Source organism: Lepisosteus platostomus, chromosome 4 (genome assembly GCF_059453375.1).
Source record: "Lepisosteus platostomus isolate fLepPlt1 chromosome 4, fLepPlt1.hap1, whole genome shotgun sequence".
NCBI lineage: Eukaryota > Metazoa > Chordata > Actinopteri > Semionotiformes > Lepisosteidae > Lepisosteus > Lepisosteus platostomus.
This window is the reverse complement of record NC_142614.1, coordinates 52,556,623-52,574,370: the sequence shown is the minus strand read 5'-3', so window position 1 is coordinate 52,574,370 and position 17,748 is coordinate 52,556,623. Positions and strand designations below refer to the sequence as shown.

The window sequence follows — 17,748 nt, the reverse complement described above, 5'->3', positions numbered from 1 at the left end:
GTGTAAGACTCTAGAAGGTTTGCACAGTGTAATGTCATTTTTGCAGAGTCTTTCTTGCACAGTTTTTCCAATTGGAAAAAGATTAATTGGAGATCATTGATGGACTGCAATCATGAAGTCTCAACATAAATATTCTATTGGATTTAAGTCAGGTCTTTAACTAATCTGCTCAAGGACATGAAATCTCTTCTTGTTAAATTACTCCAGCGAGGTGTTGGTCTTGTGCTTTGGATCTTTGTTTTGCAAAAATGTATTTTTTTATGCAATGTTCAATTCTTCTGCTTTTAAGCAGATTTTCCTCTAGATTTGCCTGTTCTTTCCTGTCATTTCTCAGTTCCAGATTGTCATCACTCAGTCCCTGTTGATAAGAAGCATCCCCATCACACAACGCTGCCAATATCATGCTTGACAATAAGAATTTTTCTGACCAGGTGATGTGCTGTGTTGGGTTTGCACCAGACATAACATTTTGTAATTTCACCAAAAAGTTCCATTTTTTTTTTGTCTGTCCATAAAGCTTTGTAGATGTGTCTGGGGTATATACAGCATACAGTATATACAGTACATATTATTTATTTACATACTTTCAGCATTTTATGGCTTTCTTTACCCCTGGTTAGTTTTATGCTGTAGTTATCTTCAACGTTCACCAAGATCCAAAGCATGCTGCTTTTATAGTAAATAACTACTGTTGTTAACTTAAAAGGAAGAATCTTGAGATTTGAACTTAATATTGTGACCTACACAGAGTCCTGATTATCTATCCAGTCAAAGATATCTGGACTTGGAGAAGGTCAAGAGAAGGCTTAAGAACAAGGAAAAACTTTGAAATAATCTTCTGGACACTTGGAATAATATTGAAGTATGAACAATCTGCAAACAAACATTATAAACGATATTAAGGATAGAGCATTGCTGTCAAAATAATATCCTAATCTTGCTTTATACTTAGAAAGAATGTAACCTTTTGTTAAATATAGCTTTCCTTTGTATTTTTTTCTTCTAAATTGCAAAGTTCGAAGTACAATTTTACTATTGAGGATTTAAAATTCGCTCACGAATACCTTCCAGCGCTGTCAAAACCTTCACGTGTGAAGACCTATCCAAGGTGCTGAGATTCTGATTAACAGAAACGAAAAGTTACACAAGAATACGGCTAGGTGGCACCAGATACTGTTTCAACAACTTTTTCCATTTGTGAAATGGAACTAAATCCTAGAGTTGTATGCTACATTTTTAAGCGAAATTATCGTGAAATTAGATCTTACTTTGTCATACATGATAGTATTTAATTGAAATATACCGAAATCTGCCTTGTAATATTTTAAATGATTTAAAATCTTCATTAATTATAAAGAAAACAGGTCTGATGCTTTCTCCAGCACCGATTCAACAATTTACACTCACTTTTTTTTCGAAAGTTTAAGCTTGTTTTTGTTTATCGAATACTGAAAATGTATTGTAGCGCGGGCAATCAACACGCAGATTGAGAATGGAAGTGCTCTTTTATTAAATACAACGACGTAGCTTCGCTAGCCTTAAAATGACAATTAGGTGCTAATTGGTGATAATTTGGGTCTGTGAGACTATTGATGAAACTTTGGCATTAAAAAGTGAGTTAACCTGATTTTTTAATGTTCATACCACACCAAGCAATTACACAACAAAACTAACAGTCTTTAAAAGCACGCACACAAAAAAACAACATTAAACCTCACTGAAAAGAAAGCCCAAATACCTATTCGGGACCTGTATCTAAGAACTCTGCATTTTTCAAGAGTCTTCACATCCTTATTGGCTGAAGTAGTGGTGAGGTCATAGGAAGAACTGGACTTGTTTGAGGCCAATTGATTCCCACCGTCCTGAAACAGTTGGGATGTACTAGTTAGCCTATTATGTTTGCAAAAGTGTAGAGCCCAAGAGCTACAGTACCGTAATATAACTTGGAATTCGAATTATTTTTTCCACTTTGGAGATCTTTGAAAGCTGCCGGTGATCAGTCCACATTTGTGAGGTTACCTTATGGTTGAATGGGTATCGAATTTAGACGTTGGAAATCTTCTGTTCTGTGCCTTGTCACTTCAGAGAAACTTTGATTTTTAGTCAGTGCTGTAGGTGGATACATGAACCTGCAGCGGGCACTAAAAGTTTCATAAACAAGGTAGGAGACCTTATTTATATTTCAGCTATTGCGCATTTTTTGTTTTTGCATATCCACATTGTAGTATTTATATTAGGATTTGTGGTTTAATGGTAAAGAAATTTAAAATGAAAAAATGTTTTCGTTTTCATTATCGAGAATAGTGTTAATCACGCAATATTAATTTATTAATAACAACTTTTATTGATGCTGTTGGTGATAAAAAAGGAATGTTTTGTGCGGTGGCAGAGTTGCAGGAGATATTTGTTCAATTTTACATGAAAATAATTTTTATTTAGCTTTTGCGCAAAACAAAAGTTATGACTGGCTTATATAAGACTGTAGTTAGTACAGTACTGCAACTGCTGTTAGACCGCCCTAGTTATGACTTTGCTAGTCTGTTTTTCATATCATTTTCTTTCATAATACAGAATAGATTTTAAAATATTCTAATTACTATAAGAAACAAATGTAGAACAAATGTAGAACTGGTCGCATATCGATAAGATGCAGATAAATTAGTAGATTAGTAGATTAGTAGAGGAGGTGCCATATAATCATTATTGTTGGTATTATTATCAATACCACTACTTTCACTACTACCAATTAGCCACTAATTATTCAACAAGTCATTAAATCATTCCATTAGCTACTTGTAAATGTTATGTGTATTGTGAGGCGTTCTGGACAAAGACGCATGCTTAACTAGTAAATAATAATATAAAATTGAAACACTAGTTAGATTTATTTTCTGAATGACAAAGTTTTTAGTCATGATTTTTATCACATAAGTACTTACTGTATGTTTCAAAATGAGTACCCTCATATATCTCCTGCAGTATTGTCCAGCAATTACATTTGTCAGAAAAATTATGAAATGACAACAATAAAAGTAGAAAAAAACCACAACACTTACAATAAACATAACAGCATTACATTAACATTGCCAATCTGTGGAAATTGTCAATTTGTTTTTTCCTGTTACTCTCTATTTAAATATCCAATTGTTGGCAGCTTCTACCAGCTTAGGAGAGATGTGGGCTGCTTGGGCTTTCTTCTGAAACTTCTGAAATGTACTCTCAGGTGCCACAGCGCTTATATTCTAGCAGTTATCAACAGCTGTAAGACTAATGCTGATCTCTAACTGTACTGCAAGGTCCACAGGCAGTCTTGTCACGAGGACACAGACACAGACAGGTCGCAGGAGTCTGTGTGGTGTGGAAAGATAACCAGACCCTGAAGCACGCCCAGTGCGGGCTGGCTCAAGGCCAATTGTGGCCAACTGTTTGGAGAGTCTTGTTCAGATTTTGTTAACAACTTAGCATAGATTTGCACTAGTAATGTTTAGACTTTGTTGCTCAATGTACTGTACATACTCTCCAAATGAACACTTTTACTGTTTGAACCATTCAGGGGTTCCCCATGAACATTTTTGTTAATAAACTACTTAATACATTTTAAATGATTCGATGCTATTTTATTTTTTATTCCTATTGACAGTTGACTTAACATTTTGATCACAATATAATGGGCTAGTGTTTGTTGTTTAAAAAATGTCTGGTATATTTATATCTACATTATAATCTGATGTGATGAAGTATGAAAAGAAAGTGCTTATTGAATAAAACAGGACAAAAAAATGTATATCAGTAGTAAAAACAGCCTAGCCAATAAATGCCACAGGCATTAACTATTTTAGTAATAGCAATCTCGCCAGACTAACCACAGCAGACTCATTTGTGTGAAAACATGCATCTCAGAGTGAGTCTGAAGTAGCAGTCATTGTAACATTGCAATGTGCATGTGACAGGCTCACAAAGGAACTATTACTCATGGCTGGCTTGTATCAGTGCCAAAGCCAAAAAAAAACTGGAGTTAGATGCCTTTAATGTGGTGACGGAGAGCAGGTTTAACATTTCAGAAACAAATGATTCTCCATAACAGTCACTCAGGAAACACAGTGCAGACAAGGGGAATACAAAATAGAAAAGAATAGTTCAGTTTAATCAGATAATAACTAAAAAACTTTGTTGCTTTGGTGTCAATTGCACAGGGTGCTGTTTGGCATATTGATGAGTTTAAGGTTTGAACTATGAGTCTGATAAATTGATCCTTACAGCAGAGAGAAGCCAGTTTTGTGAATTCTAATTTTTAACTCTGAAACACAGTTTGGACATTGTACAGGATAGAATTCTCTGCAAAGGCAATCATTTATTCACTTATCAAAATAACACATATGTCTCTGTTATATATGATAATTAAAAGCAGAGAAATAAGTACCAGGAAACCAAATTAGTCTACTTAAAGTTTTGACTTATGACTACAATAGTCAAGAATGAAGAATGCTCAAAGGTAACTTGAAAGAAAATGTAAAAAATTAAAGACGAAAAAGGGATTCATTTCTGGTCCTGGGATGCTATCTGTATGGAGTTTGTATGTCCCCTCCTTCATCTTGTGGGTTTTTGGAAAAGCTCTGCTTTTCTCCCACAGCTCCAAAGACATCCTGGTAGATTAATTGGCTTCTGAGAAAATAGGTCCTGGTGTGAGTGTGTTTGTGTCTGTGTGTGCGATGGTCTTGTGTCCCATCCAAGGTGTATCCATTGTGTCTGTTGCTAGCTTGGATAGAGTCTGGCTTCCCCGAGAACCTGAATTAGATGAAGCAGTTAAAAAATGCAGGAATGAAACAAAAATTTAATAGGAGGACTAATAGACAATTTTAGTGAAATACAGTATAAGTAGAACTACCAACATCTTGACCAACTGAAGTCAAATAAACATTTTACAGATTATTATATTACAATGTTACACTTTACAAATAAAAACATGGAAATCAGAACTGTAGAGTGTTGGTCAGTATCCTACGTGATAAACAAGCAACACACATGCAAACCAATGAAAATCTGTTCTAACATTTTATTTTATCTGTTCTGACTCCTGGATGGGAAAAAGTTTAAAATGTTTTTTTGCATTTGAGACCCACTGACCATAACATACAATTTGATTGGTCCCATTTGCTTGTCTTTGTTTTTGGGAGTGGCATCTCATACATCTGTGAGCAATAAAACCAACAATATTTCTTCCTATAATTAAAGGGTGAGCAGAGGACAAGGTTTAGAATGAGGGCTGTGAGATAAAAATAAGACTTTCTACAGATGGCTTTTCTTAAAGAAACATAAACATTTCTCAAGATACACTACGTATTTGTAAATGTATCCCATATAAGCCGGCAGCATAGAATATTGAAGGGGAAAATGAAGCATTGTTTTTTATAATAATTTTTCTGTTATAATCTACACTTCCTTAACTTACGTTCTGGAGAGCAGTATTGAAAGAGGAGCAGTTTGCTTTGTACCTCACCTGAAATGCAAAACAGAACAATATTGAAACTTTAATGAATGTGACACATTAAATGAAAATGGTTACTATTTATAATGATATCAGATGGGTTCTCTCTCATCCCAAAGTGTTTTACAACTGATCTTTACATATAGCAGGTTAATCATAAGATACCCCAACCATGCTTTTAGAACAGCGCTGTTTCTTAAAGTGTAAAATTTGTTTATTTATAGACTAATAGTACTTGCAGTATAGGTAAATCACTCAGGTCCAGATCCCTAAGAAGCTGAATAGTACTTTGTTTTAATGTACTGTAAATGTTTTTGGACAGCAAGTAAATAAGGTGGCAGTGGCTATCCTACAGTAGATTGTTTTTCTATAGTTATGTAAGCAGTCAACCTAAGCTCTGGAGAGCATTATTGAAAGGGGTGTAGTTTGTAAATTGAAAACAAAATTTAAAACGGCTAGGCTTCTATTACATTTCTAATGATGATAACAATGATAATAATTTCAAACACAAATGTATGATGGAGCCAGATTGTTCAGAGCCTTATAAGACATTCTATGTAAGATCTTGTTAGTATATGACTTTTTAGGGAACCAATGTAGAAATTTAAGCACAGGTGAAATATGCTGCCCAGGTCTGGTGTCAGTTTAAAACCTAGCTGTAAAATATGGGACATATTGCAACATAATGAGGAGTGTTGTATCTGAGAAATATGCAAGCAAAATTTCTAAAATGAAAAAAGGTCTTAATCACATTTTTCAGATGGGTCTCAAAACACAGTAGTGGATCTATGTTTTTCTAAATTTACTCAAAGGACGACTTCGAACTAAAACAAAGTTTTATGATTGTATCACTCCAACCTTACTTTTTCTGTACTGGCTCCCAGTGGAGGCCAGAATGAAATATTAAAACCTTTTCCTGGTTTTTAAGGTACTGAGTGGTTTAGCACTCTGGGTTAGCATTAATGATCTCATGTCTCTATACAATACTTAGCATAGCCTTTGATCGTCTGGCTCTAGCCTTTAATCAAAATAAAATAGTTAAGCAGTGTTGTTTTGTCGAACAAACCATTTTCCTGTCTTTGACAGTACCAAAACAGTGTAACAGCCTTCCAAACAACAAAAGGGATGGTGATTATGTTAACACTTTTAAATGTAAATTTAAAACAAATTTCTATTCTTTGGCTATTATTGTCTGATCCTATTACTGTTATATTAAGGTATCCATGAGAGTATCTGTAAATCTACCCAAGACCTTGATCAGTTTACAGGCTTAAAGGCTGGTAAACAGATGAGGAAAGAGGGGTTTCTGGTGAATTACTCTGGTTAATCATAATAAAGGATAAACATTCAACACAGGGAAACAGCATGCAAAAGAAAGAAAAGTGTGTGCCAGACAAGAGGACCTTGTTATGATCAGTCTTGGGCACCAGATTCTAGCTTGGTAATTTGAACCTTTTTAGAGCTTTCTCTGTTCTCCAAATTTCCTAAAATAGGCATTTCCTTAATTGTGGAATCCTCAGGATAAAATGTTCTTTCCTAGTTGGTTATACATTTTAGAATAGCGAGACAGATTCCCATTCACTTTTGGGCTTTCAAGTTGTAGGAAGGGAAATTTAGCCTTTGGTGATATTATTTAAGTTGGGACTCAGGGTAATTCTCTTGTTAACCTGTCAAGGTACTGCATTGGATATCAAGTTAAAGAGCTACTGTACTGTAACATTCTGGGTTTCTAGGTCTGTAGAACATAAGCCTCTGAGATGTAATATTTTTTTTAGTGATGATTAATGTTGTCCAGTATGTACTGTGACATTCTGTGTGGTGTGGTTTAGCTGTGTTATTTTGTTATTTTATTTTTTATTTGCTTGTGATTTATTACTCATTTACCAGAGCTGTGCCAGGGAATGAAGAACTAATCTGCATCAAATTATACATACTTCTATTTAGTTTTTTTTCATCTCCACTCTGCCCTAGATTGTGACAATCTTTTGAACATAAGTAATCATTTTAATGTAATTGTTTTAGTTGCCCTTTAAAATTTTATGTGTGAAATTCTTTGGGACGTTGTACATGGAAGTTGCTGGATAAAATAAAGATTATTATAATCAATGTCACTACCCGGGATTTAACATAAGACAGACAAGGCGTTGCACCAGTGAGTCTTAAATATCTTTGACTGTAGAATTATATGTTGGCATATGAGTGAATTGAAGACCTGTTTGTATTAAAACATTATGTAATCCTTTTCTAACTCTGATGGCAAAAACGTCTTATCTTTTCCAAAAAGACATTATCATTGGCTAAATTCTTTCTGTAAGATTATCTCTGCTGTTGAATTGCTTTATGTAGTTTCTGTTATCATTCTACTCCTGTATTTTAACTTTTTCATTAGCTCTTATTGAATGCTTTCACATAAAAATTAATACTAAGTAACACAAATATGATGTACAAATTGTCAAACATTCATTGCCATGTGCAATGTTCTATTTCTAATGTTTATTTAAACATAAGAGTATATACAGTACTGTATTTAAAAAGGCTAAATTTACTAATTTAAGCCATTAAGATGTCATCTGCCATGGCCAAACTGTCAATTAAATTTCTGTAACCTAATTCCAGGCTCTGCTGAGTGTGGGTAATCTTACTTAATAACCAAACTATTCAATACAGCATGAAAGCATTTGTTTTTGAATTCCAAATAGAGAGGAATTTGACAGACTACATAATTTCGGTTGGAATGAAAATCTGCCCTTTCCAAGTACAGCACATCTTATTTCTGGACTTCAAGTAGACATTCAAGCAATAAAGATCATGCATTCTATTTTGTAAAACCCCTGCTAACACATTTCATTTTTTGAATAGCTTATATTTTCTGAGAAAAATTACTGTGGAAATAGCTTTTTTTCACGTAACTGAATAACCAATTTGATACAGTAGGAAAATACAATTAGAACCAGAATGTGCATAATATTCATTTCACTTGTTAACAAAAAATGTAACAAATAGCCAAAATATAAATATAAAACATGATTGCACTTTATATCTTTCGTTCTTGAATAACTTATGCCTTCAAGAACTTTACCTTTTTTCAGGATGGAAATGTAGAAAGTTGTTGATGGTGCAGTTTGTATGAGAACGTATGTAATAGGTAGAGTAGATATACAGTAATGTCAGTTCATTCTATTTGCACTCCTGTCCCATTGGCTACTCATTGTGGTCAAATGCCATTTTTATTATACAGTGATGAAGTTTTCCACTATTGTGTGATATGGATTATTGCTGAGTTTGGACTTTGTATTTGTAGTCATTTTAGTTCAACTCAATCCAGATTCCAAAAGCAAGATGTGATGTAAAAGATATAAAATTTGAACAATTATGCAGCTGCAAAACCTATTCCTTTACTCATAGACACAGAGAACCCATATGTTGTTCTGTTTTTGTACATTTTGCTGTTTCCAACTATAGGTTAATTGGACTTTTCCTACATTTTCAAAATTAGAATCAGAGGGAATTCACATCCTGCTGATCCCAATTAACCTAGCAATAAACTTATATGTGCAAGCTTCCCGCAAAAATGTTTTTTGTCAATTTAATTGTGAGATAGACAGGTTGCTTTGTGAGACAGCCAACGCTTAGATTATTTGCAAAGAAATATTGCTCTTTAGTTAAACCATTGAACATACAGTACAGTACAGTACCATTTATTTGAAATACAACATCCATCTAAAATATGGAATTTCCACTTTTATGTTTTGTATAAAAAATATGACCTGTTACTTTAACAGATTGGGAAAACTCAGCAGGTAACATTGCAGTAAAAATGAGGCAAGGTTTTACTTTTGACTTTTGAAAATTCTCTGCGGATTTACTGTATATGCCAGGTAGAGGAAAGACTGAAAAGATTTAGTTATTGTACTAACCAGTGCACAAGGTATCATGTTGCCTAAATTGTGTATTTAACAGATCTATGGCTATAGAGACTAATAAGCACAAATACACTGAGGTTTGGAGGAAAGACTCAGTTCTAGATTATACATTTCAGAAAAATACAAGTGGGATTAATATTGGATTACCATATATTGCTTTTCTCATTAACGCAGGGAACACTGTGTTACACAGGGAACACAGGTAAGATTACACAATGCACAGAAGAAAATGTCTCGCCTAGGCTGTCAGATTACAAACCATTTCTGGCATAGAAGTAGTTTTAGTGGCTCACTTTAGCCAGGTATCAGATGAACACAGTCCGCCCAAGATCAGTTTCATGTTGTTATTAGGTAGATTATGTTGTGTTTGTGCCCTCACTCTCTTTCCATCTTTACATTGCATGGAAGGAATGAGCTGGGTCAACATTTTCACATTTTCCATTAATAAATTGAACATACAGTATTATGCATACCACAAGCATCCCCCACCAAAAAGAGTTTAAACATCCTAATTGTCACAGCCGGCCAATCAAGTCATTGATACAGTCCTTGTGAAAGTATGGTTTACCTAGAGTGGGCCAGAAATGGGCAGCAGACTAAAGGAGCACACAGTGTACTTTGGTGACTTGCATCTGCACCTCCAAATGTTATTTCCACTCATATTTTGCCAATACAATGTTAGATTCCAAAATAAACAGGAGATTTTATTTCAAAGTTTGTTTTTTTCTTGAAGATGTAAGTATTTGTACAAATTTGATTTGGTGATCTAGCAACACATATATTTTTGGAATTAATCACCCAGTTAGCTATAGTTAATAGTCGTAAAATAATTCCAAAAATAAAATTTAGCATTAAAATTTAGCAAAATGATTTAGCAGTTAATTCAGTCTCTCTCTTAAGCCTTGCATTTTTAATGTCTTGTAAACCTGCCTTTCCCTATCTACCTGCAGCTCAAAAAGTGACTACAATAAAAAATGATAAAACATTTTCATAATTATACTGATTAAAGTGTGGATCATGAATGTGTTTTCTGTTTTTATTTTGGCATTTTAAAAACTTATTAGAAAAAAATTAATGAATTGTTGTACCTTGTCTTTTAAATTGTAATTGCATTTGTTTGATATATTTTCTACTGAATTTAAAAATTACTCGTGAAGGGCTTTTGAAGTGCCATGAAAAACACTTCAGAATTAAAAACATTTCCAATTGTAAACTATTGTGTGGGTATGTTCTTTGTCTTTTGCTTGACTAATTTTAGAAAACTGAAGGCTATATTGGATAACATTTTTAATGCTTTTTAGAATCAATTAAAATGTAAATTTATTTCTCAAACAAACTTCTATTCTCAACTCTATGGATACAGTAACTTGAATCAGTTCCGTTAAATGTGTCAGGGAATGTCATCGGGGTACTTTTTATACAGAGCTGTTTATGGTTGACAGTCATTTAACAACAGACTTTATCCGGTTTCCAACTTTTGCAATCATTTTGGACCCCTGAAAGTTTCAGGGCTTTAATCTTGCGGAGGCCTCTTTTTCAAATCATGTCCTGCCAGGCACTGCTGCACGTCCCATAAAAAGCAAAATAAAAAGCCAGACTTTCCTGGAAGAGTGATCATCCTAACGGAGCACAGCTCAGTGGGTAAGGTGAATGAGACCTTTCCAAAGGGGGGAAACAATTTGCACAAGTTATATTTTTTTCTTTGTGACAGTATGGTGGAATTCACCATTTCTCCTCAGTCTTTTAAGAAAGTCAGAAAACCAGAGACAAAAAAATGAGTTTCTTTCTAGCAGCTTGCCCTCATCAGAAAGACTGCCCCTACCCCCAGCTGCTGAGAACAATATGTAAATAGTCTGTGACTTTTCTTAAATGCTTCAGTTGGCTAAAGCTTTATGCAGGAAGCAAGAAAAATAAATTGTCAGTCTAATCAAGGGTCTTAAATTAACCTCCTGCTCCAGCATGATTGCTTCAGCAATTGTTGTTAGAAATGATAATATTAGTGTGGAAACATACTGGTATGTTAGATTTTAATTATAAACTTTATTAAGTATATATTTATTGGCTTCTTCGAACTGTTAATCAGGAAATCACTTCACAGCCAAACTGAATGTAGCATAATTGTATTAAGATTCAAATGTATTAAATTGTTGGAAAGCTGGCATGTAATGGTATTAGTTCAGGTGGGTAGCTGCGTTAGCATGCGTAGGCTGCAAAGGAATAAGTAATAGGTTTATTCCATGCTGAAAAAAAGAAGAAAGAGAACACAACGTTTCGGCCGTGGAGCCTTCTTCAAGTGTCACACACCTGAAGAAGGCTCCACGGCCGAAACGTTGTGTTCTCTTTCTTATTTTTTTCAGCATGGAATAAACCTATTACTTGTTCCTATGTAATGGTATTTATGTACAGTATTTGACTTTGAAATATTTTGGCCAGATGTAAATTTTACTTTGGATTTAGATTTTTTTCTTATTTTTTCTTTGATGTGTGCTTAAATTGGCCTTGAGTGAGTTTCCGAAAAAAAACAACCTTTCTTGTCTTGGGCACGCAATGGTTCATACAGGTTACAAACGTTTATGACATCATAGTCTTTCTTATGTTCTTATTTCTATTCCTTGAATCCCATCTCTTAGGATAGCCATACACTAAATCAAGTTGTTTTTTTACGTTTCTTTCAATCTTTCAATCTTTCGTTCAATCTTTTTTTCAGACGCATCAATTATTTTTTCATGTTTCAAATTCGTAACCCTTATATTTAAATGGAAGGATTGAGGACTATGTCCATTTTGTACAATGTATGATGTTTGAACCATCCACCATTTTTCGCACTGCAAGCCCCAAGGTGCCTCCTGTAGAGTTAACACTCTTTGAGGGAGAAATACACCTCTCATTCATAAGACTGCAAGATACCGAGCATCTTGAAGGTTTTGTGGCAAGTCATGAATACCCACATTAAATGAACATTGGCATATTTATTATAACTTTAGCAATAGGAAAGTGCTTTGTGGTTTGGATGTCACCATCAGCTGTGGACAATGTTCTCACAATTGTGCATTAATAGCATGCCCTCAGGAACAGTTTATGCAGTGACTATACAAATGCGTGACGGGTACGGTATCTGTTGGTATTTTGTGCACTGCATGCCTTTATATTTTACTGGAGGGAAATGAATAGGCAGAGTTGTAGGTAAGTGATTAAAGCTCTGGAAGTATAACTAGAACGTTGAGTATCCAAATCCCATATGTGGCACTGCAGTTGTAACCTTCAGCAGGGTACTTTGCTCTGATTGCTTGAGGGAAATGACCTGCTATAAAAATAGGTACAAATATGCAGTAAATTACTTTGGATAAATACATAATCCAGATTTTAAAGGATTCATAAATAAAAAAGCACTAGATCTTATGTCTTGTGTTGTTACTCATTTCATCCATTATCTTAAAACTCCTTCTTGTATCTGAAATAAGGAAAATAATGTGAAAAGGGTAATTGAAATTTGAGTTATTGCATCAAACATTTTGGTTGATTTTGCATTAGATCAAGCAAAAAATGACATAAAATAGGTGGCCAATTGCAGTGGTTTAGGTGATCTAATTTTTTGACAATTTTGTGGGGCTGTTGAATATGAATCATGATTTGAAAGATACATTTAAAAAAAACTCTGTGACAATGCAATGTTCATATATTGACCAAAACATTAAGTAAATTACCATTTTAAATGCAAGTGTTTAAAAGAGACATTACTTCATAATTCTATCAATCAAGTTATTTCTTTGGATTGGATTTAATGATTTGATAAATAGACAACATATGGTTGTAAACTGAAGCCTCGAAGTTTATTACTGTAGCTTCTTCAAGTGTTTGGAGACATATCAGAGGTAATGCCATCTAGTATCTTATAAAGACTATAAACGCCCCCAGTGGACACTGCCTCATTTATCAAAGGCCTCCAGCAATTCTTTAATCCTGTAGGCAGGCTCCTTGTACAGTATGTGGCTTGCTTGGAGACAGAAACTCTCTTGTCTATATGTAGAACAGTTGTTGAGAATTTGTTGTGCAGCTGTGACATGTTAGTCCAATGAAACCTGAGCTTTAAATCCATCTCTCCAACCCCACCATCTCCGTTTACAGATGGTGTAAATATTAACCTCCCTGACTTACATCTACCTGTTTTACAGTTCCCTTGCAGCAAAATTAATATACTGTATCACAACAAAACTTACATAAATGCATAGATTACTGGAAAATAATGTTTTGAATAACTCCATTTGAGGTGAGGTAGTGATGGCAAATTAAAGGAATTATATTTGTTAATAAGTAAATAAAAATAATATAGATATAAAGAAACTAAGAAAGTCCTTACGTACAGCATTTTTTTTAAATGTAACTTGACACATTTTGTTATTTTGAATGGAAAATAGGTTATACCTACCTGATTGTGCATTTGGATCACTGCTATGAACCCTGTGACTGCACACAGGGAAGAATGAGAAAATGTAGGTGGACTCCTTCAGCCCACCTGTCTTTGAGTCACTTGGGCTCTCAGAGTCCTACAATCTCTACTTCTGGGTTGCCATCAATTTAGTAAATTGTCACTGACAGCACCACAATCTAAATGACACAAGCCTAATCACAGCATTGAGTTTTGAACAAGCCAACGAGACAGTGATGCTGTAGTTGACTGAAGCCAATCATAACCTTGTGGCACATGTACAGTACATAACCTGCTTATGTAATATTGCAGATCTGGCAATATATAGACTAGAGGGTTCATGCTGGAAGCAGTCCTGTTGGTGACTTGAACAAACTTTGAAGAAGTCTTTTTTTTCAAAATCACAAATTGTATTTCATTTCAGAATTGTGGCAATTTTCTTTGAATGAGAGATAAATGTAATTAAATTATCTGCAGTTTACAGTTGTAACATGAACAAGTTAAAAAAAGAAGGATTATACTCACTAATAATTAAAAACAACATGATTGCATACTAAAACCGTAGATAGAATTGTATGTCAGATATAAAGAATCATTTAGAATGCTGTCGAATAATTAAAATGTTTTAAAATAGGATAATAGTCTTTAGAAAAATCCCTTTAATTAAATCTGAAAGATACTATACTGCTACAAGCATGACATGAGTAAGGTTACTGTGGTCTAAAAAGGCAAAAGTGCACATGTTGATGACAGAGATCGATCAAAGATGTGGAAACAGCATGGTTCCAGAATAATGAGGCAAAGCATTGAAAAAGGTGCTTTTTCAGCACTGCTCTTCTGAATGCTTGCATCACTATTCAAGATGTGATGAGACTACCAATTTCAGGAATGCTTTGTTGATATGTTATCAGAGACACAAGAGGAATTTATTTTCCAGCAGAAAGTGAGGTTTCAACATTGAAATGAGGAAATGCACTGCTCATTTCCAAGACAAAACATTGTGGGGGCCTTGATGACATCAGGACCCAGTCTTGTACAATATGCCCATTGTTGGTAACGTTTTTGATTCCTGCACTCTCCCTAGTCAATCAAGGCCGTTGATGATGGAAGGGTGGGGGCAGGGGGCAACAACAGCTCTTAACTTCTTTAGATATATTTGTGTTTTGTTCTTTTTATAAAAAATATTCAAACACACACAGTTTTTAGATGTTCTTCTGTTACTTTAAATAACACATTTAAAACATTTAGACTAACATTTTATAGACTAGCTAATGAGGTTGTGATATAAATGAAGGAAGGCAGGTCAGATTGGACACCTGAAGTCTCCACGTCCAAAACATTATATTTGTTTTTTAGCTCTTGCTAGTGTGGAAGTGACTTCCTCTTGCTTGTTTAAAAACATATCTGCCATGATAAAATTAAGGACTCTGTGCTAAATGAATTGTCATATAATGTTTACCTCTGTAGAGTTTATTTTACAAATCTTTTAAGTACTTTAAACCCATTGATTTAGTTTACTTTCTGGAAAAAGCAGATGGAACTTCTAAAATTCACTCAGAAAGCCACATAGAACCTAGAGTATGTATATTAAACAGTGTACACAGTGCACACATTTTTAAACAGATTTCATTTGACAAAACGTTTTGGTTACATTAAGAAGTAAAGGATTATATAACATTGAAAGCAGCAATTCACAGCATGTAAAGGTGATGGAATAAAGTGCTTATTGATAAAGCTAAACCTGCGACATTCCAAAACTGATATCCTGAACATAGGAAATGAAACACCCTTTACCTTTCTATTCCATGTGAAAAATAAAAAAAAATCCAGACAATAAAAGAACAAATGATCTATAATCTAAAAGGAAAAGACACAGTGAAATATATTCCTAGTGACTGCTGCTATTTAGTCTGGAGCTGGTAAAGCATTTTTCTTGGCTGCAAAACCTGAGTGCCTGGACTGGATTCATATGATTTTTGCAATGGTCAGTTATTGGCACCATCTAAACAGAGTCATATTAAACGGAATAATTGACCTCTCCTAGTTGGCAACAGGTACAGTGTTATTAGTACCATGCTCTACTGTGTCTACATATCTAAAGGAAAAATGTATGCATTTGTTAGTCATTAACACCAGCTGTATTTTAAGACCAACACCCACTGAGTTACAATATACCTCATGCATTGCATCTTAAATCTCTGTCTGGATTGGTGTATAGATATGCTGTATGTTGAAATATTCGTTCCAAGTAATTCTGGATTGAAGTTTAGAAATAGCTGGTGCCCCATAAATGTGTTACCTTATAAGCAAGAACCATAACTTTTTTTTTTAAGGAAATGCTATTATCTAATCCAGCTGCCCAGAAAGCAGACATTTGGAAATGCGTAGAAAAGGTCTGATATCACATCTTGACAAAACAACAAATGGTCTGACTCAAGATGTCTTTATGACCTGATATACAGTAATAGAGTTTTAGTATTTGGCTATTAGTAGTGCCATTATAGTTATCATTGTGGTTGTGTCAGTTTGGTCTTCATTAGATGGGTTGTTGAAAGTGCTATGAAAAAAGATATCCCCAATGGAAGTGCTCAGGATCTCTGGGCCTAGACTGCAGATAGCTCAGTGCTGCATGGTGCAAATTGCTTCTAGTTAAACTGCTTGTGTGGTCCCCCAAGTTGGCGGAGGTGCAGTGATGTGGAATCCTTATTGCTTAACACGTCCAAGATGCCATCTTGGATGAACAAACAGCAAATTAAATAGACAATGGAACCCTAATGAATTACTGACCTTATGTAATCAGGCAGTGTGTATCAGATCACGTATTATTCCTCAAGTGACTAGAGAACATTATCATAAGAGACAAAAGGCTATATTCAAGAGCTGTATGTGTAGTACAATTCATGTGATATTTTCTTAGGAATACATTATTATTTTTACTGTGTTTTGGAAATATTCGTCCTAACCTGTGTCCTCTGAGTAGTAACCTTACAGCTGACACATATAGTACAGTAGCTCTCTAATAATGTTTTTTTTTGTTATTCTAAAAGCTTCAGTTTTATTAATCCTAACAAATGCAGCCTGCTTTCTAAATTCAATTAGCTTAAGTATGAACTTTTATGTCTTCTCTATGGGTATATTATTGGTTTTGTGTGGATAGATCTTTCAGGGAGGCTGGATTGCCATATGCATTGAAGATTACTTACATTTCTCTCTAAATTAATTCCCAGACAATTTAATTTACGCATAATGTAAATCCAGTTCTCCAAAAATGAACAACAGCTGAAAGATGCTATAGACTACGCTCTGCTCCTGCAGCCACCACTTACACCTTGATTTAGTAACTTATGTCATCTTTCTTGAACTCTTGAGTTAGTTGTAGAAAGATTTAAACTTTGATATGTTGAAATACTGACCTCAATACAAATTATTTGTTTTTTATTTGATTTGATTGGATTTTTTAACCCAACCTGCTGAACCTGGGTCTAAATCACCAAACAAATCAACCTTGTTTGACATTGCACTCAGCGAATACTCATGTCAAGTACCGGTTTACAGTATATTGTAAGGATCTCAACAAACGTTGTTTTGTTGAATGTTGGAAGCAGCAAGAGAATCTTTATCCTCTGGTTTCATCTAAAAGAATACTCAAGAATTTATTGAACACAGTTTTCATCATGATCTAGCTTTACTAAATTGAATCAGAATTTATTTCATGCCTTCAGTTGAAGATACTTGGTTCCTTTTAATGTTTTTAGTAATATTGAAGGTACAATAGATAAGTGTGTATCAGAGTCCAGGCTCCAGAGGTGAAGCGATCATCAGGCCTTTATTTCTGCACTGAATTACTTTATTTCAGTGCTTCTCCTCTGCCAGTTTTCTTGGGGAGGCTTATCGTTATAGTGTGTAACAAACAT

The 17,748-nt window shown here is 34.4% G+C and overlaps 1 protein-coding gene across 1 annotated transcript in view; it reads left to right on the top strand.

Annotated features, from left to right (window-relative positions):
* Nucleotides 1–1,807: 1,807 nt before the first annotated feature.
* Nucleotides 1,808–17,748, top strand: part of megf10 (multiple EGF-like-domains 10) — a 97,913-nt gene continuing 81,972 nt past the window's right edge. Inside the window, exon 1 of the mRNA XM_088629839.1 lies at nucleotides 1,808–2,161. The gene's annotated coding sequence lies outside the window, so the exon portion shown is untranslated. The remainder of the gene's footprint in view (nucleotides 2,162–17,748) is intronic.